Raw genomic sequence first — 23,892 nt, 5'->3', positions numbered from 1 at the left:
TAATTGCACTTAAAATGCGTACTTCAAGCGTGCAGACCCCGAATTGGGACACAGCAGACGAATGGTACAGTCGGGGTCACATAGGTCACAAAAGATTCTTTATACTTTTCATGTCATATCTTATCATTTGCTGGGTTTTTAATTTTCTGAATAAATCTGTCAGCGTGCTGTTTCCGTATCCTCCACGAAAGGAGTTTCTTGGATTTGGGACCATTTTCATAATAATTCTGCTTAATGAATTTAGCCCTTTTCTCTATTTGGTCATCATATAACCTGTTTAATATCTGCTGTGCTTCTTTCATTTGTGATAAGGTGTCATCATTGTTACTTTTCATATGTTCTGATTGTAGGTGTTTCAGTCTCGTAGTGAGGTCTTTTAGATACTTCTCTATGAGGACCACAAAATTAGCTTCCCTCTAAGAACTGCCTTCGCTGCATCCCATAAAATACTGAGGAGAAACATGTTATTATAGTCCATGTATTCCTTAAATTCTTCTTTTACAAACCTTTTGAATTTGACATCATTTAGTAGACTAGTATTAAGCGTCCATGAGTGCAGAAGTGTCAGGTACACGCCTGCATGGTCCGAAATATCTCTCAGCCCTATATCACAATTTACAATCCTGTGCTTATCAAAGTGTGACATAAACAAATAGTCCAGTCTTGAATACATATGGTGGGAATGTGAAGAAACAGTATATTCCCTCCATACGTCGACCAACCCTGCTTCTTTTAACATATCGAGCTTCTGATTGTGACACTTTAGTTTTTTGTTGTTTTTTTTTTTTTTTGCCTGTCCCATTTGGTTCTTTAGCCGTCAGAATTGTTGTCTGAAGACCAACAAGGATACCCAATGGATTTATTTTGCCAAATGGATCATCATGGCATTGCCGTATTGGTCCATTTGATCGACCTTTGTTTTTATTATTTATTTTATTTTCAGTTGTTACAGACGGGACAGACATGAGTGAGGGATAGGAAAGGGAGAAAGAAAGAGGAAGGAAAAGAAAAACAGAAGGGGAGAGGGACAGTGAGAAAGGGGGGAAGAAAAAATATCTCCGGGATCACCTGTTGAGAGAAAAAGAATAGAAAACAAGCAAAAAAAACAAAACAATGCAACATACTATACACAACACCATCGCATTAATCTAGCTAAGTGTAAACAGCAGTAAATACTAAATATTGAATGTTGTTGTGCAGCACGCAGGACAGACAGCGCACAATGTGCTTTGAAGTAGCAGCCAAGAAAGGTGTGATTTAAGTCTACGAACAGTGAACACCCGTGTGCACACCTGTGTGGATCGGCGCGCTTGTATTCAAATGGTTTCCCCATGTAATGGTCTGCTAGAGGATGTAGAGAGCCATAGCCCCGTCCCCCAGGGCATGAAGCAGGCATGGAGGAGATCCAGGCCCCAGACATCCAGAGGCCCCAGAGTGCAAGAGCCCAAGGAGGACCACCGGAGGGGCATCCGTGCCACCTTCATGGGAAGGGCTGAGGATCCCCAGATGAGGGGTCACCCAGTAGCCACCGGGCAGAAGCTAGAGGGGGCTGCACCGGCGTGCCCGCCAGCTCCGCCGGCAGCCAGCTGCGCCAGAGTGAACCGAGCCGCAGGCACAGAGGCCGGAGGCCCGAGGGCCCCCCGCGCCCCGGAAGAGGCCTGACCGAGCAGCAGGCGCCAGGCCCCGCCAAGTAGCCACCGGGAGTGAGCTGGCACATGACCTGAGCGCCCAGCCCTGGACACCAAGAACCAACAATGCACCGACCCCTGAGGGCATCAGTCACCGGCAGGGAGTGTGGTGAGGGGAGATAGGCCTCCACACTTTGGAGGGCCTTGGAGTTCCCAGAGAGGTGGAGTCTAAGACCCGACCTGACATATAGACACAGACAAACAGGCACACACAGACACAGACATGCATTCCCACCCTCATGCACACATATACAAACACTCAGCACTCACCCAACGTAGGAATAAACGTAAATGGACATGTACACACAATCACACTCCCCAAACATACTCTATACCCCGGGTCCAGGTATCCTCGCCCCCAGAGATGGAAACGGCACCCAGACCCAAGAGATGTTACCCTTCCCTCCGGGGTGGAGGCAAGCAGACCGCCCCAGGCTCCGCAGCAGCAGGGAGGCCAATCGGACAGCCAGCATCTCTTCCCAGCCCCCCCGCCCCGATGGCTAGCAGAGAACGGGGGTGTGTTAAGACCCCATACCTCCCTCCTCCCGCTCAAGTGTAGTGTTGCTGCGTGTTGCTCTAAAGTGTATTTAAAACAAGGGAGAGCATGGTGCTGCTGCCAGAGAGCAGCAGGTGTTAGCACGGCCCCTCCCGAGAACCCTCAATGTCTACATGGATTTAAAATTGAGAGGTGGGCACCGGCGCCAGAGGTAGGTTTGAATACTCAGACCGTCTACTGGACGCCGTTAATGTGCCCACCCTCAGGGCCCTATATATATATATATGTGTGTGTGTTATGAGAGTGTAAGTAATGTGGATGTCTAAGTTGTGAGATAAAATTGAGGCACAGGTGGCCAGAAGAGGACAGAGGGGGGGGGAATGTCTCCCCTGCACCCTGGTGACACACCCGCACCCCAAAGCCCTACCTGTGTGGGTGGGTGTGGTGGAGCGGGAAGAGGGAGGCAGCCGGGGATGGGGAGGAAAAGAAGGGAGGGGAGGGTGTCCCTCCCTAGGGCCAGCTCCCCCGCTGACCCCAATATGCACCCCCGTCCTCTGGTATCCACCGAGGCAAGGGAGCCCAGGCCCATCCAGACCGGGGCCTAGGGCAGCAGCACCGCCAAGCCCCACAGGACCCGGGGCAGCCCACCCCACCCCACCGCAGAGGAAACTGTACCCACCCCAACATTCAATCATCTCCCAGACTACACAAGACACAGACACCCAGGTTAAGTTTATTCTCCACCTCTCCTATGTCTCTCCCCCACCTGCAGAGTGGACTCCTGCAAAGATGGAACAACCTCCCTGCCAGTTCAAGAGCCCCCCGGTTAGGCCGATGCACAAGAGGCCCCCTGCGCCAGGGCTGAGCCCCCGTGCACCCACCCGCCCACAACCTCGGCGACACACCGACGAGGACCGAAGCCCCCAAGGCCCAGCCAGAGCCCCAGCACGGAGGCGAAGCACCCCCGAACCCCAAACCCCCACGCCCGCCCCGGATCCACTCAGGGGCAGCCAGGCCACCAGGCCAGTAACCTACGTCCGCTAGCACAGACCATCCTCCAGCCCCGCTGCACGCGGCCACGAGGAGAACAACCTCTGAGAGCGACCAGAGCCACTAACCAGGTTATGAACACAACCCCCGGGTTAAGCCCTCCAGGGATAACGTCTCTAGGAGTCCTCCAGGTGCCCTAAGCCCATCCCAACCTCCACATCAACCACAATAGCCAAGGCGGGACCAAACCACGACCCCCTACCCCCGCTAGGTGATGGAGCCGATCAAAGGAGCCCAGAGGGATTGATCTAATGCGGTGGCAGAGGCTATATCGAGACTAATGTGATCTATTAGATAGTTTCTATATTGGCTAGAATTAAGATTATTTTTATTTTTCCAGTTCATGAGGACCGTTTTCTTGGCGATGCATAGGGCAATAAAAACCATGTGGACTGTATTAATTTCTGTAGTGACATCATCCAAATTTCCCAGCAAGCATACTAAAGGGGAGGTTGGAATTTTACATTTCAGACACTTTGATAAGTCCTCACATATCTCGTGCCAAAACTTCTGCACTGGTGGACAGAACCAAAGAGCGTGGATGTAACTGTCTGGTGTATTGCCTTGACAGTGTGAGCAGTTGTTGGCGGATGTAAAGCCCATCTTAAACATTCGATGACCTGTATAGTGCACTCTATGCAGTATTTTGTATTGTATTAATTGCAGATTGGGATTTTTAATCAATTTAAAGGTTTTTAAGCAAATCTGAGACCAGACGTTTTGGTCTAAGCTGACTGATAAATCTGCTTCCCACTTTGCAATAGGAAGGGATATTGATTCATCTATTTTAGAAAGTGTTCTGTATATTTTAGATAATAGTTTGGGGGATTTAAGAGTAAGAAATTGAACCACACTTGGTGGTGTTTGTAATTCAACTTGACTGAGGTTAAATTTCTTTTTTACTATGGATTTAATTTGTTGATATTCTAAAAATCTTTTCTTGTTGATCCCATATTGTGTAACTAGTCTGTCAAATGGAATAAATTCTGTTCCCTCTAATATATGTTCTAAGTATTTAATTCCTTTACAACTCCATTCTGGGAAATTAATCATATTTTTGTTTTGTAATATGTCAGGGTTATTCCAGATAGGTGTACGTTTGCATGGGATTAATGAAGACTCCGTTATTTTTAGAAACTCCCACCATGCTGTCAGAGAAAAGCTGATGTTGATGCTTTTAAAGCATTCATGTCTTTTGATGTTTGAGCTAATAAATGGTAGGTCTGAAATCTCTAGATCATTGCATAGTGCCTGTTCAACATCTAGCCAGGGCTCATCTAAGAGGGTACATTTTAACCATTCTGAGATGAACTGAAGCCTGTTGGCTAAGAAGTATTGGTGAAAATTAGGCAGATCTAATCCTCCTCTATCCTTGGTTCTTTGTAGCGTTTTTAAGCTGATGCGCGGGGGTTATCTTTCCAAAGGAATTTAGAAATATGTGAATCCAGAGATCTGAACCAATCTTGTGATGGTTTGTTAGGGATCATTAAAAATAAGTAATTTATTTTTGGCAAGATCATCATTTTTATAGTGGCGACCCTTCCCATGAGTGATATGGGTAGAGATTTCCATCTAGTCAGATCGCCTTCTACTTTCTTTAGAAGTGGGATGTGGTTTAATTTAATTAAGTCTGAAAGCTTAGGAGAAACATTAATACCTAAATATTTAATATTTCCAGATTGTAGTGGGGCAGAAGTTGAATTATGGAAGGAGCAGTTAATGGGAAGAACTGTAGATTTTGGCCAGTTAATTGAATAATCTGAAACTCTTGAAAACCAGTTTATTAGAGTAATTACCTCAGAGAGGTTGATTTGTGAGTTTTGCAGAAAAAGCAACACATCATCCGCATAGAGACTGATTTTATGTTCTACGTTATTACATTTTATGCCCTTAATTGTTGTAGCCTGTCTAAGTGCTGCTGCTAGAGGTTCGATAAAAATTGCAAAAAGTGAAGGGGAGAGTGGGCATCCCTGTCTGGTGCCCCTCAGGAGACAAAAGCTGGAGGATGTCTGGTCATTTGTTCTGATATGAGCTGTTGGGGAATTGTATAATATTCTTATCCAATTTATGAAAGAGTTTCCAAAACCAAATTTGTGTAAAGTTGCAAATAAAAATTTTCAGTTAACTCTGTCAAATGCTTTTTCTGCATCTAGAGATAATATTATGGTTTCAATGTTTTTATTGTATGAGTAGTCTATTAAATTAAGTAATCTACGAGTGTTTGTTGAGGAGTGCCGACCTTTTATGAAACCAGTTTGGTCAGGATGAATTAAGAGGGGGGTTATTTTCTCTAATCTCTTTGAGAGAGCTTTGCAGATTATTTTAAGGTCTACATTTATAAGGGATATTGGACGATAACTTGAGGGAAATAAAGGGTCTTTTCCTGGTTTTAGCAGGAGACTAATGTTAGCAGAATTCATATTTGGTGGTAGTCTGCCATTTTTCTTGATTTCCTGCAACATTCCATGGAATACTGGTGCCAAAATTGTCCAGAATTCTTTGTAGAATTCTGCAGGAAAGCCGTCTGGACCTGGAGCTTTATTAATGGGCATACTTATCAGGGCTTCCTGGAGTTCAACTGGCGTCAGTGGTGAATCCAGTGCCATTGCTTGACTGTCTAGTAATTTTGGAAGAGTTACGTTGTCAAGAAACAAATCAATTTCATTTTTAGACGGGTTTATTTGTGGTGAATATAAAGTTTCATAGAAATCCCTAAAAATCTTGTTTATTCTTCCAGGGTCATATATTGTGTTCCCTGATAAATCTTTAGTAGCACATATAGTTGTTTTTTCTTTATTTATTTTTAACTGGTTTGCTAGAAATCGACCTGGTTTGTTACTGTGTTCAAAATTCTGCAAGCGAAGTCTTTGTACAAGGAATTGTGTTTTTCTATTAATAATTTCATTTAATTCTAGTTTTGTTTTGCATATTTTGTTCATTATTTCTTGATCTTGGTGGAACGCGTAGGCTTCTTCTAAGGATTTGATGTTTTTTTCTAATTCCTGAATATTTTTGTTTTCTTCTTTCTTTTTGTGTGATGAGAAAGAAATTATTTTACCTCTCATCACAGCTTTTCCTGCTTCCCATAGAACAGAAGCAGATGTTCCGGGAGTGTCATTAAAGTCTAAATATGAAGTCCATTCCTTTTTAAAATATTTAATAAAGTCTTCATCTTTAAGTAGTGATGTGTTAAATCTCCAGTTTTTACTTGGCGTAGTATTATTCTTGTGTATTAGTGTTAAAGATACAGGAGCATGATCGCTGACAGCTATAGGGTGAATCTCAGTGTCTGAAATGTCACTCAGCAGTGAGCTGCTGACCAAAAAATAATCCAGACGAGAGTAGGAGTGATGAACATGTGAGAAGAAAGTATATTCCTTACTGTTGAGGTGAAGGGAGCGCCATGCATCGCAAAGGCCATAGTCGCTCATATACTGTTTGATTATATTTGTGGATTGCCAATTGCGCTGAGTTCCTGTTGTGTTGAGCCTATCCATTTCTTCATTTAGTCCAAGGTTGAGGTCGCCTCCAAGAATGAGTGTGCAATCAAGGTGTTCAGAGAGTGCACTAAAAAATCCGTGGAAGAATGAGGGTTCATCAACATTTGGACCATATATACTTACAATACATAGTTTTTTGTTCAATATTGATAGTTTAATAATTAGAAATCTACCCTCTGGATCTATAACTGTATCGAGTACTGTAAAATTAACATTTTTATGTATTAAAATTGCTACTCCTCTTTGTCTAGAATTATAACAAGCTGCAAACACATTAGGAAACTCAGGTGTTTTAAGTTCGTTTAAACCTGTAACAGGTCTGTGAGTTTCTTGTAATAAAACAACATCTGCCTGTAGTTTTTTAAGCTGGTTAAATATCTTTAACCTCTTTCCTCTGGTGCCAGCCCCATTTACATTCCATGTGACAAACCTCAGCATGCCCATAATTGTGTGTGTATGTCTAATGATGTAAGCTGGGTGTTTCGTTTAGACGGGTGGAGAAAATGTGGAAACATCACTTGTTTGTAAATAGAAAGAGAAAAAAGTGTGGTGATAGGCTCCATAAGTCTGACTATGTGTGTGACTATTCACTAATATGAACAAGCGTGGCTTGCGTATGTGTCCTGTAAGTCTGTGCTTGCTGTGAGGCTGTTGTAAATGTGCTGCCGTTGAGCGTGTGTGTTTGCGTGATCGTGGTGCGAATATATGGAGAAATAGAAGGTGTTGTTTGTAGGTGAGTGGGGAAGTAGGTGATCACAGCAGTGAAAGACAAGAGAAAGAAAGAAGCCACATAAACTGTGAGCGACAACAAAAAAAAGAAAAGAAACGGAAACATTCCAATTAAAGTAATGACGGAGGGTGACGGTGTTATATCTGCTATGACATCATACTGATATTACTAGGTTAAACCCATGTTAAAGGAGAAAGTGTGAATGAATAAGAAAAGGGTGTAGCGGGTTCTTATCTGGAGTGCAGTCAATATAACCACGGTGTGGTGCCGGGGTCGCGGTAGAGCTGTCCGTCCACGTAGAGCCGGTCCACGGCGATGACAGCGCGGGAGCCTTTCTGCATGAAGCTACGTCGGACTGGGAACAGGACCTTGCGTCGTTCCAGGATCTCTTTGGGGAACTGGTCGTTCACGCTGAAGTCCGTTCCTTTCAGTTCCCTGCCGCGACTCTTCACCTGTTCCTTCTGTTTAAATTGACCAAATTTGGCCACAATAGGACGTGGTCTCCCGGTCCGCGACCTCACGCCCCCCAAGCGATGCACTCTATCGAAAGCGATGTTCTTTACGGTGTCCTCCGGCAGCTTCAGGTGGATTTTAATGAAGCTTTTCACCGTTGCCTCTGCGTCCTCTCCGGTAGATTCTGGAATACCAGAAAAAACAAGATTGTCTCTCATGCTACGGGCTTGTAGATCGATAACGGACTCTTTTATTTTTTTATTTTCAGTGTTTAGCTGGGTCACGTTATCGGCGAGAGATTTGACCGACTCCCGTAGCGTGGCATTTTCAGCGGCAAGCGTTTCCACCTGCTGCTGGCTGAATTCCAGGGATTCTCTCAGAGATTTAAATTCCCGGTGTAAAATCTCCACCAGGGACAGCCTCGCATCGAAACTGGACAATCGCTTGTCGATTGACTCCAGGATATCTGCGATGTCTTTGCCGGCAGGCGATGTTGTGCCGGGGGAGTCTGCCGGGCGACATCTCTTCGATGACGGCGTCTCGGTTTTGGCCGGGGAAGATGCACTCTGGGCCTTCTTCATTACTAAATCTTGGAAGCAGCGGTCGATGTATTCTTGGAGAGCGTCTAAACTCTCCCCGTTGTCCTCCAGGGTGTTAGAGATGATAAGACAGATGTTGTTAGTTATATGACAGTTGGTTAGTTTATTTGGCAGTACTGAAGCTTAAGGAAACTTTGTTAAACTCTACGCTACCATTCGCTTTTTTTTTTTCCGCCAAATCTCCGGCGTCTGACGTCACCTACAACATGGGTCGCTTACCTTACCCGTCACTTCCGTCACTTACCTCGCACTTATTTATTCTAACAGTGTGAAAACCCTTCCCTTCTTCTTCAGCCGAGTGTTTGCAGATAAGGAGGCGATGATGGCTGGAGCTCTGGAGATTGCTGGAGAGATTGCTGGTCGCAGCCCAGTTGCAGTGCAGGGCACCAAAATAAACCTCATCTATGCCAGAAACCACAGCGTAGCAGATGGATTGGATTACATTGTAAGGATGAGTATAATATGACAAAGTTTTCTGTGCATATTTTTGTCAGCTTCACAACGTCACTCTTAAGGTTTGTGTTCAGAGTTCTCCGGAAGGAATCTGGCATTGTTACCTCATTCCCTCCATTTCAGTTTCCTGGTGTCTTTTATATGACACTTGATAGCATAAAGGGGATGTGGCATGCTCACTTAAATGCATATGAACTTATAAAGTTCCCTTTTTAAAGTACGGACTTAAATTCATCATTTCTCCTTCTCCAGGCCACGTGGAACATGAGCATGCTTCAGACTGAAGATCTGATGAAATCAGCTCAGGCAGCCCTCGAGAAGAAGAGTCCCAAAACGAAGACATACTCTAAACTCTGAACACCAGTGAGGCAAAGCTCAGATACAGAAAGTGCCTCTTTCCTCCTCCACTACGGCCGTTCTTACAGCAATTTTATACATCAAAATTACATTTACTAGCTGGAGATCTGTATCCACACTAGACAGTATTTTAATGTCATTATGTGTTTAATAATTCATCCAGGTTCATATTTCTCCTGCTCTAATATCAGATATGGATAATATTTAACTAAGGCAAATCTTAACTGACTGAGCTGAGAAACACTTTGTACATCTGTAAACGACCTCCTGAATGTTTCCTCAGTAAAGACACTTGTGTGAAAGTGATTTTAAATTTCCAGTCTTGGTAGAATAAAGAGGGCACATCAGAGGAGATTTAGGAGGAACAACTGCTCATCTCTTTTTACGGTGCTGCAGTTGAGTCTGTTGTAATGCACTGCTTACCAGTGTGGTATGAAGGCTGTTCTGTAGCAGACAAACAGGTACTGCGAGGAGTGGTGAGAACAGCAGAAAAATAAAATTTGGCTGCGGGCTGCCATGCCTGGAGGATACTCAAGCAAGCACAAAACATCATCAGTGATGGTGTCACAATCACCATCTGAACTGTTGCACTCAGGTAGCGGAAAGAGATCAGCCAAAACCCACATCTCTAGGTTCAGAGACCGCTCCTTTCTAATTACCATCTGTGTCACTTACATGCACCAATAAGTGTATTTTTTTTTGTTTATTATTGCTCTGTTTGCAATGACAAACCAGGCACCCCATCTATTATAGATTATAATAATAATAATAAAAATATATCCTAATGAAACATACCATTGAAGATGAAGCTATCCAGCAGTGTATGAAATGATTAAAATGAGCCAGTAAAAACATCTGGAACTATTATCATTTGTGGATGATCCAGACCTCCTGCATGGGTTCCTGGACAGGCAGTGGAGCACCTTCTTTAACAGACTGATTCAGCTCCACTGTCATAAGGACAGGAAATATCTCACATGACATATCCTCACTCCCTATAATATAATTATGAAACGCTGCCTGAGGGAAGCACAGGACTCCTACAGGAGGAAGGTGGGGCAGAAGTTGGAGAGGAACAATATGAGGGAGGTCTGGAATGGTGTGAAAACCATCACAGGCCACAACACCAAGAACAGCACAGTGGGGTGGGGGGGACTGTGGAGAAGGCAAACGAACTCAACAACTTCTTCAACAGGTTTGACCAGCCCACAACCCCCCCACCCTCACCTTTACTACAGAGCCCTCTCCCCACTCTCCTACCTCCCTCGCTTCCCCCCCTTCCTGACGCTATGACACCCCCCTTCTCCAACCCTTCTCTCAACAGCAGGACATCTTCCCCCCCTCCTTCCAATCATCTCCCAGTGTCACAGTGGATCAGGTCAGGAGGCAACTGAGGAAGCTTCGCACCAGGAAGGCAGCAGGCCCAGACAAGGTGTGTCCTAGGATGCTAAAGGCGTGTGCTGCTGAACTTGGGGAGCCGCTACAACGAGTCTTCAATCTCAGTCTGCGACTGGGGAGAGTGCCCGCCCTATGGAAGACATCCTGCATCGTCCCGGTCCCCAAAAGGAACCGGCCCAATGAGCTGAATGACTTCTGACCAGTGGCACTGACGTCACATCTTATGAAAACTCTAGAGCGGCTCTTCCTCAACCTACTCCGACCACAGGTACACCATGCCCAGGACCCACTACAGTTTGCATACAAGGCGGGTGTCAGAGTGGAGGATGTCATCCTGTACCTCCTACATAGATCCTACTCACACCTGGACAAGGGAAAAGGCACGGTCAGGATCCTGTTTCTTGACTTTTCCAGTGCCTTTAATACTATCCAGCCTTGTATGCTTCAGGAAAAACTGAACAGGATGCAGGTGGACCCCTGCCTGGTCGCTTGGATCTCCGACTACCTCTCTGACAGACCACAGTACGTCAGGCTGAAGGACATCGTGTCTGACACTGTGGTCAGCAGCACAGGAGCACCACAGGGACCTGTGCTGTCCCCTCTTCTCTTCACCCTGTACACCTCTGACTTCTGCTACAAATCTGAATTATGCCATATTCAGAAGTTTGCAGACGACACAGCCATCATGGGGTGTATCTGGGATAATCAGGAAGAGGAGTACAGAAGTCTGGTGAGGAACTTCGTCACATGGAGTCACACAAACCACCTGCAACTCAACACCTCAAAGACCAAGGAACTGGTTGGGGACTTTGGGAAGTCCAGAGCAGGTCCACTGCCGGTTCAGATAGAGAGGGGAGGAGGTGGAGGTGGTCAAAGTACAAGTACCTCGGGCTGTGGGTGGACAACAAACTGGACTGGTCATGCAACACAGAGCACCTGTATAAAAAAGGCCAAAGCCGACTGTACTTCCTCAGGAGGTTGAGGTCTTTTAACATCTGCAGGAAGCTCCTGAGGATGTTTTACCAGTCAGTGGTAGCTGGAGTACTTTTCTATGCTGTGGTGTGCTGGGGGAGCAGCACAGCAAAGGAGGACTCATCCAGGCTGGAAAAACTGATCAGGAAGGCTGGCTATGTGGTCGGCATGAAGCTGGACACTGGTGACAGTGGCAGAGAAAAGGACACTAAAAAAACTGCTGGACATTATGGACAATGCTGGGCATCCTCTGTACACGGCCATAAACAACCAGAGGAGTCTGTTCAGTGACAGGTTGCTTCTCCCAAAGACAAGAACCAACAGACTTAAAAACTCCTTTGTCCCACACGCCATCAAACTGTTTAACTCCTCACTGGAGGAGAGGGAGGGGAAACAGGAGGACAAAGGAGGGGGGAACAACTAAGCTGCAGTGCCTCCTCACTTCACTGTGCAATACTTTTTGTGCAATACTTTTTGTTAATAGTCAACGGTGCAATAGACTTCAAAACTTGAAATGTGCAATTCCCTTGTATTCTTATTCCTAATTATTCTATTTATCCCTTTCGTATATTTTATTTATATATGTCTCTGTATTTATATATGTGTATATTAGGGGTGCAACGATACTCGTATCGATATTGAACCGTTCGATACAGTGCTTTTGGTTCGGTACGCATATGTATCGAACAATACAACATTTTTAATTTATTTTATCAACTTTCCTTCTGACGGTGCTGTCTGTGTTGAGCGCTCAGTGGATCTGCGCTCGACAGTGCAGCCTAGGCGGAGTAGTCGAGTGCAGATTCACTGAGCGCAGGGCAAGCTAGCGAGACAGAAGTTAAGCTCTCCTTGCAACATGGCAAATTGAACCTCCCCCACCCTCATTCAGATCTGGCGTTTGGAAGTATTTTGGTTTTCATGTGACGTATGACCCTGAAGGTAAGCGCATCATGGACTAAAGTAAAACAGTATGTTGGATGTGCCAGCAATGCTCAATTACATGGGTGGGAACGAGTGTGTTAGCACAGTTAGCTCGTTAACGTGTTGACGCCGTCCAGCCCCACGCACGGGGCGATCCGCGGTAGCTCATTAACGGAGATTTGCCGTGTTGTGGCATTAACCTCATTTCAGATTAACGCTGACAGCACTAGTGGGAACACAACGAATATGACTGCACATTTACTCCGACATCATCCTAGTGCCAAGACAAGTGGAAGCAGACAAAAACAACAAGCAGCATGCTACAAACTTTACCCGAGTCATTTAGACAGCTGTTAGCACATAATTCTCCTTATGGGGACCTGATATGTTTAATATGCTGCTGAGAATATAGCCCAGAAGAAGCGTATAGTAGAGCTTTTATTTTGTTAAGAGCCATTTCTCTGTAATAAACTCTCTTTTCCAAAGATGAGTGATTCCTCAATCAGATACAGGGCTCGCAAAATCGCTAGCCCGACGTCCCGGGGCTAGTGATTTTTCCAGTCGGGCTACCAAAATCTATCTCTGCCCAGCCCGTCGGCCTATCGTAGGAAGGAAAAATATATGTCAATGCTTTTGCATTCTTTCGGAAATGTAGCTGGGTAATTATGTCATTGGCATCGGTGAACCACTGTCAATATGTGACATATTGAAATCGCGTTTGAATTTGCGCTTGTTCTTTGCTTTCACTTTGCAATCGCGCGAACTGTGTATAGAGAGCGACAGCACTGATTGTTGAGTGATGATAATTTGCGCACCAATTCCTCTGATATCATCTTATCAATCGTTAGCTTACTATGCAAACATGACAAGTGAAATCTGCCGCAGCTTAAACATGTGAGAGGTTGATCGCGCAGAGAATCGCTGAGCGTTATGTGAGTGCGTGTGTAAAAGCAGCAGGATATATATTTTAGTTCTGCTGAGCCAAATAAGACAGGTCAGGGTGAAGAAGTGACAGCCAAAGAAAAGCTTACCACAAAACGGAAAAGTTATGACAAATCAGACTATAAGGCAAAAAGAAAGTGCAGCTTTATGGTTTCATGGACAAAAGAATTTCTGTGGCTGCAATATGACGAGCTAAATAACCAGGGCTGCACATAAGTGGTCCGCAGGTGCGCATTCGCTGTCAAAATAAAAAACGTGCACAAGATAATAAGTTGCAACGAGTTGATATTGACGAAATTCACGAACCGAACCGTGAATTTTGTGTATCGTTGCACCCCTAGTGTATATATATAATATTCTGCTCACGTTCTGTAACTTCTGTCGGTGCTGTGCTATTGGAAACCGAATTTCCCAGAGGAACCCACCCGAGGGATTAATAAAGTTTTATCTTATCTTATCTCTCAGGCAGAAGCATCTGGCAGATTTCATGCAACCACTGTAATAAAAGAATTTCTCTAATGCAGGATGAAGTAATTCTCATTTTTATTCTGGTGGTACCTGGTGGAAGAGGCTGGGGGGGTTTCTGCTGCTTGATGAAACCAGATTTCTCCATCTGTTGTGGGGCCTGTTCTCCCTTTGACTTAGTACTGGCCTTGTGTAGAGGTTCTAGTTTAGTTTTTGTGTTACAGGTGACTGGTTGACATGTGTTTGCTCTAGGACTGTCATTGGAAAGAGGGAAGGAAGTCAAGTCGGTCAGGTTTATAAAGTTTTGGCTTAAAAAATGGTGTAATGTTAGGATAGAAAATATGTATATCAGTCCTTTGACATCTGTACTACAAAGCAATTCAAAGTACTATATTGCTTTTTGATGATTAACAAAAACTGTAGACCATCTTAGAGCCCCTTACTACCAGCACAATGAGATCTGAGGGATCCTCCAGAAGGAATCATCCTGTCTGGTCAGTAGTCCATCCATCCATCCATCCATCCATCTTTTTCCACTTATCCAGCCAAAGCGGGTCCAGCAGCCTAAGCAGAGCAGCCCAGACCTCCCTCTCCCCGGTCACCACCTCCAACTTGTCCGGGGGGACACCAAGGCGTTCCCAGGCCAGCCAAGAGATATAATCTCTCCATTGTGTCCCGGGTCTGACCCGGGGCCTCCTCCCGGTGGGACATGCCCAGGAGGCATCCTTGTCAGATGCCTGAACCACCTCAACTGGCCTTTCAATGTGAAGGTGCAGCAGCTCTTCTCTGAGCTCCTTCCGTACTTCTCACCCTATCTCTAAGGGAGAGGCCAGCCACCCTTCGGGGGAAGCTCATTTCCGCCACTTGTATCCACGATCTTGTTCTTTTGGTCACTACCCACAGCTCCTGACCATAGGTGAGAGTACGGACATAGATCGACCGGTTAATGGAAAGCTTCGCTTTTACACTTAGTTCTCTCTTCACCACAACGGACTGATATAGCGTCGGCATCACTGCAGCTGCAACACCAATCCATCCGTCAATCTCCTGCTCCCGTCACTCGTGAACAAGACACATTAACAGAGATCGACAGACCACGTGACTTTCGTGCATTGCATTGTGGGTACCAGTGGCAACAAAATCAAAACACTGCATTAAGCGCCAGCATTTCCAGCACACAATCATTAATTCTGCGGTTTTAATCCCTACTTGTATTTTATTTGCTCCCAAAACAGTTATGTACAAAACGACGGAGAACATGGCAGGTCCGTACAAAGACAGACTTAACGAAAAGGCAAAAAAAAAAAGTACGAGGAAAAAAATCAGAGTGAAAGGGTCAGACCCATACGAGCATACAGAGTGGAGTAAGGACGTTAGCGTGCTGCCCAATTTTCATCACGCACATATTTATTATTATATGGTCCTAAGTGTGAGTGCATACACTCACAAAATGTTTAGTTACTTCAGATCCCTGCAACAAGCCCAGGTCCAGTTTACTTTGGTGATTTGGACTATTCCATTTCACCGCTGTTGTTAATTTTTTTCCTTTATATTCTGTACAGGCCAACGCAATCTATTTTTCTTTTCAGGTTGTAGTATTACACAACATTTTCAGATTCAGTAGAAATAAAATAAGTGTTTCGTAATTCATTCAATTTATTGTCTTTATTTATAACTGGCATTATTGTTTCATTCTATTATAGAATCTTACAAGAAAGAGGCAAAAATTGGATTCCATTATGCTTTATTAGCTCCTTCGGTGAAAAACAAGTGAACAATGCAAAAAAACCCAAAAACAAAACATACTGGAAAACAGTTATTCATCACTTGACTGCTTCAATACAACACTTGGGCACATATGCCGGGACTTTTCGTGGCTGTTTTGATATCGCTCTCTCTCTTAACCGATCAAATCTCGTTGTGGTAGGAGCTTTAAACTCGGTATGACCGAGGTTGATAGAGGGTGCCCAGTCTGGATCGCATTCCAGCATTGTGTAGGCTGGTTTTCCTACAAAACAAAACAAATATTAGCCTGCAAAGCCACAGTGAACAAAGCAGCATAGCGCAACTAATTCAATTTAAATAAATATAACACTTATTTGTAACCTACATCAACAATTATGTTATGATAAATTACGTAATAACTACAAGAGAAGACTTACCTTTGTGGAAATGCTTGGAGCAGACTAACCTGTGAGCTGGAGTGTTCTGGGACTTTATATTTGGTCTTCGAATGGCTGCAATCCAGGCCATTCGTCGGCTCTTTGTTACTTCGGACACATGGTTTGAACAATTTCTCTTCCACGACGTAAGACGATAAAAATCGATCTTTTTACCCGTCGGCTTCCCTCTCTCAAGAGGGGCGCCGTTTGTAAAGTGAAAACATGCTGAAATTAACGGCAACATTTTTCCACATTTAGCTCAGAACCTTAAGGAAAAAAAAGTAAGGTCTGTCTCCGGGAACGGTGCCCCCTTTGCTGACTTTGGGCAAAAGCAAGAAAGCCAAACAAAGTAAGGTCTGCCAAGCCAAGAGCCAGAAAGCAGCCAGAAAGCAGCCTGAAGCCGCGAACGTGCTCCTCTCCAGTCACCCCTCTCCTGTCAAAGTCGAACTCTGGAGCAGAGCAGGCGGGGCCTGAGATCTGCCCCTTCAGCCAAGCAAACAGGGCCTACCGTGACGCCGGAAGCCGGGACGAGGAGTCACTGCGGCTTCCTGCGAGGCCAAAGAAACACACACTCTGGCTTCTCTTCAAAACGTACAAGTCTTTTGCCTTTTACTAAAGACTTCCGTGGAGAGTGAGGCTAAGGAGTTGCACCTATTTTTGGCAGGGTCTGCCGTCTGGCTGGGCCCTCTCCTCGTTGTTCAAAAGAAGAAATAGAAGAAAGCGCGCAGTTCCAGGGAGCTCCGCAGGCCTCTGAGCTACTGTGGGTGGGCGGAGATTTGAAGCGGAGCCCCCCTGTGAGCCAAGTGAAAGAGCGCACCGTCACAAGCGAGAAGTGTCCCGAGAAGGCGGCTCAGCCAGAAACCTGCAGGAGGCCATCGCTTCTCGGCCTTTTGGCTAAGATCAAGTTTAGTATTTGTTCTTACCTGAGGAGGCGGGAAGCAAACAAAGATGGCGACGTCGTCGGCCAGTTTTTTCGACACTTTTGGAACAAGAAATACACTGAGATTTGAACTCATGGAGAAAGACACACAAATTCATGACAGAATAACTTTTGGATGGAGAATCCTTTTCGAAGCCTTGAAGATACAGCCGGAGGAAATATTCTGCCTACAACAAAGCACCGCAAGTAAGCACTATGATGTGACATTCTCTACAGGAGAATACGCGGAAGAAGTGAGAAGGAAGAGCATTGTGGAAGAAGATAAAGAACTGCGGAGATATATGGTGACCCCTTTGTATTTTGATGATTACAGAATTTTAACGATACATATGTATAACCCATGGGTCACGGAAGAGACTATCAGGTACTTTCTAGGGAGATACGTTACTGTTCTCCCAGGAGTACGAAAGATAAAGGACGGTCTGGGCATATGGACCGGAAAGAGACAATTTCGCATCAAATTGAGGGTGGATATGAATAGTGAAGATGGATATTGCCACCCACCTGCAGTCTTTTCTATTGGAGCGGACAGAGGCTTCCTTGTTTACGCAGGGCAGCCCCAAGCATGCAGGAAATGCGGGAGTGTTGGACATAATGCGGAACAATGCGACCAGGTGAGGTGTAGGAGTTGCGGCGAGCTTGGACATATTACGAGGAACTGCAAGGAGCCCAGAAGATGTCACTTATGTGACTCGGAAGCGCGCATGGCGAGAGATTGTACTAAGCCACGGCCTTATTCAGCCGTGGTAAAGACTGGACTTATTGGGGAAGAACGTAGCGAAGAGGAAATAGACTCTGGTGTAGGAGCAAGGCCCCAGGAGCCGATACCAGCTGCTGGAAATCAGGCTAACGAGGACAAGGTGGAAGGTGTGGAGGAGGGGACGGAGCAACGTGAGGAGAAGGGAGAGAGAAGTTTTGAGCAAGATGGTGAGAAAGTACAGCAGGGAGAGGAACCCCAAAAAGGTTGGGAAGTGGTTGGAAAACCACGGAGAAAGTCCGCTAAAAGGAGGAGAAAGATGAGTCCAGCCGCCTTCTCTGAAGATGGTAAGCTAAGAGATCAAGATATTAGGGAGGAGGTTTTGGAGGAGGGTGGAAATGTGGAGGGGTATGTGTTGAGGGGAACACAGACTGAGTGCATGCATACCCCCCTAAGTGATGTGACAAGCGATGGAGATATGGAAGAGGAAGGCAAGAGTGAAGAAAAGTCCCCCTTTTTATTATTATATTTTTTGCCCTTAGTGCTCCACTTGCTTTTTTTTTTATGGTATGGGAAAACTACGGATAATTACCCTGAATGTTAGGGGGCTAAAAAGTGCCCAAAAGAGAAAAATTGTTTATGAATTTTTATTTAGCTACAATTTCGATGTTTGTTTGGTTCAGGAAGCTCATCTGAGAGATGAGAGGGATGTTGCTTTGTTCACTGAGGAATGGAGGGGAGGGGAAGCTACTTGGAGCATTGGGGGGGTACATGGGACTGGAGTTGGGGTGTTATGTGGGAATAAGGATATTCGGATAATTGAGAGCTTTACTGTAATACAAGGAAGGGTAATGGTGGTGGATATTGATAAAAATGGGACTCAATGTCGGATAATAAATGTACAGTGGGGCAAAAAAGTGTTTAGTCAGCCACCGATTGTGCAAGTTCCCCCACTTAAAATGATGACAGAGGTCAGTAATTTGCACCAGAGGTACACTTCAACTGTGAGAGACAGAATATGAAAAAAAAATCCATGAATTCACATGGTAGGATTTGTAAAGAATTTATTCGTAAATCAGGGTGGAAAATAAGTATTTGGTCACCTCAAACAAGGAAAATCCCTGGCTCTCACAGACCTGTAATGTCTTCTGTAAGAAGCTTTTCTGTCCCCCACTCGTTACCTGTATGAATGGCACCTGTTTGACCTCATCATCTGTATAAAAGACACCTGTCCACAGCCTCAACCAGTCAGACTCCAAACGCCGCCATGGCCAAGACCAAAGAGCTTTCGAAGGACACCAGGAAAAGAATTGTAGACCTGCACCAGACTGGGAAGAGTGAATCTACAATAGGCAAGCAGCTTGGTGTGAAAAAATCAACTGTGGGAGCAATCATCAGAAAATGGAAGACATACAAGACCACTGATAATCTCCCTCGATCTGGGGCTCCACGCAAGATCTCATCCCGTGGGGTCAAAATGATCATGAGAACGGTGAGCAAAGATCCCAGAACCACACGGGGGGACCTGGTGAATGACCTGCAGAGAGCTGGGACCAAAGTAACAAAGGTCACCATCAGTAACACACTACAACGGCAGGGAATCAAATCCCGCAGTGCCAGACGTGTTCCGCTGCTGAAGCCAGTGCATGTCCAGGCCCGTCTGAAGTTTGCCAGAGAGCACATGGATGATACAGCAGAGGATTGGGAGAATGTCATGTGGTCAGATGAAACCAAAGTAGAACTTTTTGGTATAAACTCAACTCGTCGTGTTTGGAGGAAGAAGAATACTGAGTTGCATCCCAAGAACACCATACCTACTGTGAAGCATGGGGGTGGAAACATCATGCTATGGGGCTGTTTTTCTGCCAAGGGGACAGGACGACTGATCCGTGTTAAGGACAGAATGAATGGGGCCAAGTATCATGAGATTTTGAGCCAAAACCTCCTTCCATCAGTGAGAACTTTGAAGATGAAACGAGGCTGGGTCTTCCAACATGACAATGATCCAAAACACACCGCCCGGGCAACAAAGGAGTGGCTCCGTAAGAAGCATTTGAAAGTCCTGGAGTGGCCTAGCCAGTCTCCAGACCTCAACCCCATAGAAAATCTGTGGCGGGAGTTGAAAGTCCGTGTTGCTCGGCGACAGCCCCAAAACATCACTGCTCTTGAGAAGATCTGCATGGAGGAATGGGCCAAAATACCAGCTACTGTGTGTGCAAACCTGGTAAAGACCTATAGTAAACGTTTGACCTCTGTTATTGCCAACAAAGGTCATGTTACAAAGTATTGAGTTGTATTTTTGTTATTGACCAAATACTTATTTTCCACCCTGATTTACGAATAAATTCTTTACAAATCCTACCATGTGAATTCATGGATTTTTTTTTCACATTCTGTCTCTCACAGTTGAAGTGTACCTCTGGTGCAAATTACTGACCTCTGTCATCATTTTAAGTGGGGGAACTTGCACAATCGGTGGCTGACTAAATACTTTTTTGCCCCACTGTATATGCACAGGTGGAGCACGGGCTACGTAAGGACCTTTTCCAAAAAATGGATACTTGTTTTTTGACTAGGAAAGATATTATTGTGGGAGGGGATTTTAATTGCTCTTTGGAAAGGGAAAAGTTTTCCCTCCCCTTTAGGACCTTCATTAAGAAATATGGATTAATTGACGTAATGGGGAAGTTACTGGGAAAGCAAGTGGGGTATACTTGGAAGAACACAAGGGGGGTGAAGAGTAGGTTAGATTACATTTTAGTAGAAAAAAAGTGCAAAATAATAGAGGGAAAAACAATATGGGCCCTCTTCACAGACCATCAAGCAGTTGATGTGGAGCTCGAGATAGTAGGGCCAGACTTTGGAAAAGGGTATTGGAAGTTTAACAACGACGTCCTCGCAGAGAAAGCCTATAGGGAAGGCTTCATGAAAATCTTCCCGATATGGGCCGAGATGAAAAGCTTATACAGTAACAACGTGGTTTGGTGGGAGGACATAAAGAAAAAAATCAAAAAGTTTACAATCCAATATTGTACAGAGAGGTCAAAAGTCCAAAAGAAAGAGTTTGACACAATACAAAAAGAAATAGAAAAAATCTATATTATGGAAAATAGGGGAAGGGGAATTAAAAAGGAAGGGTACTTGGAAAATTTAAAAATGAGACAGGAGGAATTACTTGAGAGGAAAGCGAGGGCCGTAAGATATAAATTAAAACAGGAAGAGTATGAGGAGAACGAGAAGTGCTCCTCATACTTTTTTAGCAAAATGAAGACTAGGGATAAGAGGGGGGTTATAACGGAACTGGAGAGGGATGGAAAGGTGATAAGGGGGAAAGATGAGTTGTTAAGAACAGTGGAAGAATATTATGGAAAATTGTTTAGAAAGGAGAGCTTGGATGAGGGGAAGGGGGAGGTTTTTATAAGATCGCTAAGGAGAAGGCTACCCGAAGAAGAAAATGGAAAGCTGGGGGGGGAATTGACAGTAGGGGAGGTGTATAATGTGGTAACGGCAATGAAGGCCAATAAGGTGCCCGGCCTAGATGGCCTAACAAAAGAATTTTACGTGGCGTTTTGGGATATGGTGGGGATCCACCTTTTGGAGGTTTTTAAGGAAATCATGGAGGGAGGAGAGATGCCGGAAAGCATGAAAACGGGAGTGGTGACTATTCTGTTTAAGAAAAGAAACCCGAACCAACTAGACAATTACAGGCCACTAACTATGCTGTGCGTGGACTATAAAATACTGAGTAAGGTTCTGGCGAATAGGCTAGCAGGAGTCATGTCACACATAGTGGAAATGGACCAAACTTGTGGGGTACAGGGGAGGCAAATCACATGGAACTTACATCTACACAGGGATGTACTCACATATGTAAAGGAGAGAAATATTGCTGCAATATGTGTTAGCCTGGATCAGCAGAAAGCTTTCGATAGAGTAGACCACGCCTTTTTGTGGAAGGTTATGGAGAGGCTGGGTCTAGGAGGAGTCATTACAAAATGGGTAAAGGTTTTATATAAGGGCATAAATTCAAAAATCAAAATTAATGGGCATTTAACGGATAAAGTGCAACAAACAAGAGGATTGCGGCAAGGGTGCCCGCTCTCTGTGGTGCTGTTTGTTTTATACGCAGAACCTCTTGCTTGTGCAATAAGGGGGAGCCACATTGTCAAAGGGATAACGTTGCCCCGGGGCGAGAGCTTAAAAATATCACAATACGCGGATGACACAATATTATACTTGGCAGACGATGAAAGCTTATGGGGAGTGATAGACATTCTATATGATTATGAAAAAGCAACTGGATCGAGAATAAACAAGGAGAAGACTAGGTACAAATACCTTGGGAAGTGGGAGGGGAGGAAGGACAAGATCTGTGATTATATGTTGTGTGAAGGCCCTATGGACGTATTAGGAATTTCTTTTGGGAATGGGGAGGGGGATGCATTGTGTAATTGGAAAAAGAAGATGACTGTAGTCGAAAAAAACCTGGGATTATGGAAGACAAGAAAACTTTCAGTTTCAGGGAAAGTGTTGGTTGTAAAGGCCGATGTATTGCCAAAGCTGCTACATTTGGCCTACGTCTTTCCGATGCTGCAGAAGTATAGAGCTCAACTAATGAGGGGAATATTTAATTTTATATGGGGGGGCTATGAATATGTGAAAAGGGCGCTAATGCATCAGGAAATAGCAGATGGTGGGAGGGATGTGCCAAACGTTCCTCTGAAGCTGGATGCAATATTCTATAGCAATGTATGTATACTCCTGAAAAAGACATATATACACAAATGCCAAATCCTGATATGGTTTTGGCTGTCTATACCATACCAGTTTCTAATAGGGTGGGATAATAAAGGCCCTAAAGCTGAGACTAGGCCGGAGTACTTCCAGCGAATGGTAAAGTGGGGGAGGAGATATACGGAATGTAAAGATGAGGATACAGTGAAAAATCATAAGTTACTATATAGGAAACTGGTACAGAAACTCAATGTCAATCCAGTAATGGTGAGCTCTGAAGTGTGGGTACGGGCCCAGGACAAGAGTTTTAAGAACGGGCTTAAAGATTTTAATTGGTTGCACTTGCATAGAAGGCTACCAGTCAGGGTCACGATGTATGCCCACAATTTGGGGAAGCAAAAAGTATGTCCAAGGAAAAACTGTATGGAAGATGAAACAATTGAACATGTATTATGGGGATGTGAATATGCAAAAAAGGTGTGGGATGGGGTGAAAGAGAGTTATAAGTGCTTGGAGAATGTGACATATGATGAAATCACTTCGTTTGGGGTTAAAGGAGTGGGAAAAGAACAAAACAAAATAATTTGTATGCTGATATCAATTGTAAAACTTAAAATATGGAAAGCAAGGCAGGGAAATATAACCGGAGTGTATAAATGGAGAGAGATAGGAACAGTTAAGGCAATAGAGAAAGAATTTGAAAGTATATACTGGCATGAATTAGAAAAGTGGGGAAGTGATACAATTAAGGATAGGTGGAAAATCATTTTTTTAAAACCACCAAAAAAAAGGTGGTAAGTGATAAGGAGCGAGATAATAGAAACGTGATTGTTTCTTCGGTTTCTGGTCTTTCATTTGGTGGGATTTTCTTGTTGTTCAACTTCTCTTCTCTTTCTGTAGGATGTTTGTTTAGGTGTAAAGAAATGAAGGTATGACATTGATTTGGAAAGTAATATGTTAAGATGTATGAGAAATGTGAAATGTAAATGTAAAGGATGGAAATGTTGTGGAAAGTAAAAAATTTAAAAAAAAAAAAAAAAAAAAAAAAAAATCTGTTCTTATCAGTTTAATATCTGATACGCCCCCGATTCGGGGGCAATGTATTAAACGCATTTTTAGAGCAGGGAGCCGAATAAGGGGCTCGCTCCATTCGCTCCACGCATCGACCCGGTATTGCAGCGCCTCCGGGAATGGTGCCCCCTTTGCTGACTTTGTGCAAAAGCAAGAAAGCCAAACAAAGTAAGGTCTGCCAAGCCAAACAAAGTAAGGTCTGCCAAGCAAAGAGCCAGAAAGCAGCCTGAAGCCGCGAAAGTGCTCCTCTCCAGTCACCCCTCT

General features: G+C 44.5%; 2 non-coding genes and 2 pseudogenes across 2 annotated transcripts; all 4 read left to right on the top strand.

The window, feature by feature from the left end:
• The window catches only part of LOC148105807 (focadhesin-like), a 100,188-nt pseudogene that overhangs the window by 17,309 nt on the left and 58,987 nt on the right, over positions 1–23,892 (top strand).
• LOC148105812 (U5 spliceosomal RNA) lies at positions 16,755–16,867 on the top strand. Its single transcript, XR_015718756.1, has one exon. It is a non-coding gene; the product is annotated as a U5 spliceosomal RNA (small nuclear RNA).
• On the top strand, positions 17,061–17,202 carry LOC118455968 (U2 spliceosomal RNA; annotated as a pseudogene).
• LOC148105811 (U2 spliceosomal RNA) lies at positions 23,573–23,761 on the top strand. Its single transcript, XR_015718759.1, has one exon. It is a non-coding gene; the product is annotated as a U2 spliceosomal RNA (small nuclear RNA).

This window comes from Neolamprologus brichardi, chromosome 3 (genome assembly GCF_056152115.1).
Source record: "Neolamprologus brichardi isolate AB-2024 chromosome 3, ASM5615211v1, whole genome shotgun sequence".
Classification (NCBI taxonomy): domain Eukaryota; kingdom Metazoa; phylum Chordata; class Actinopteri; order Cichliformes; family Cichlidae; genus Neolamprologus; species Neolamprologus brichardi.
This window is presented reverse-complemented; position numbering and strand designations above follow the sequence as displayed.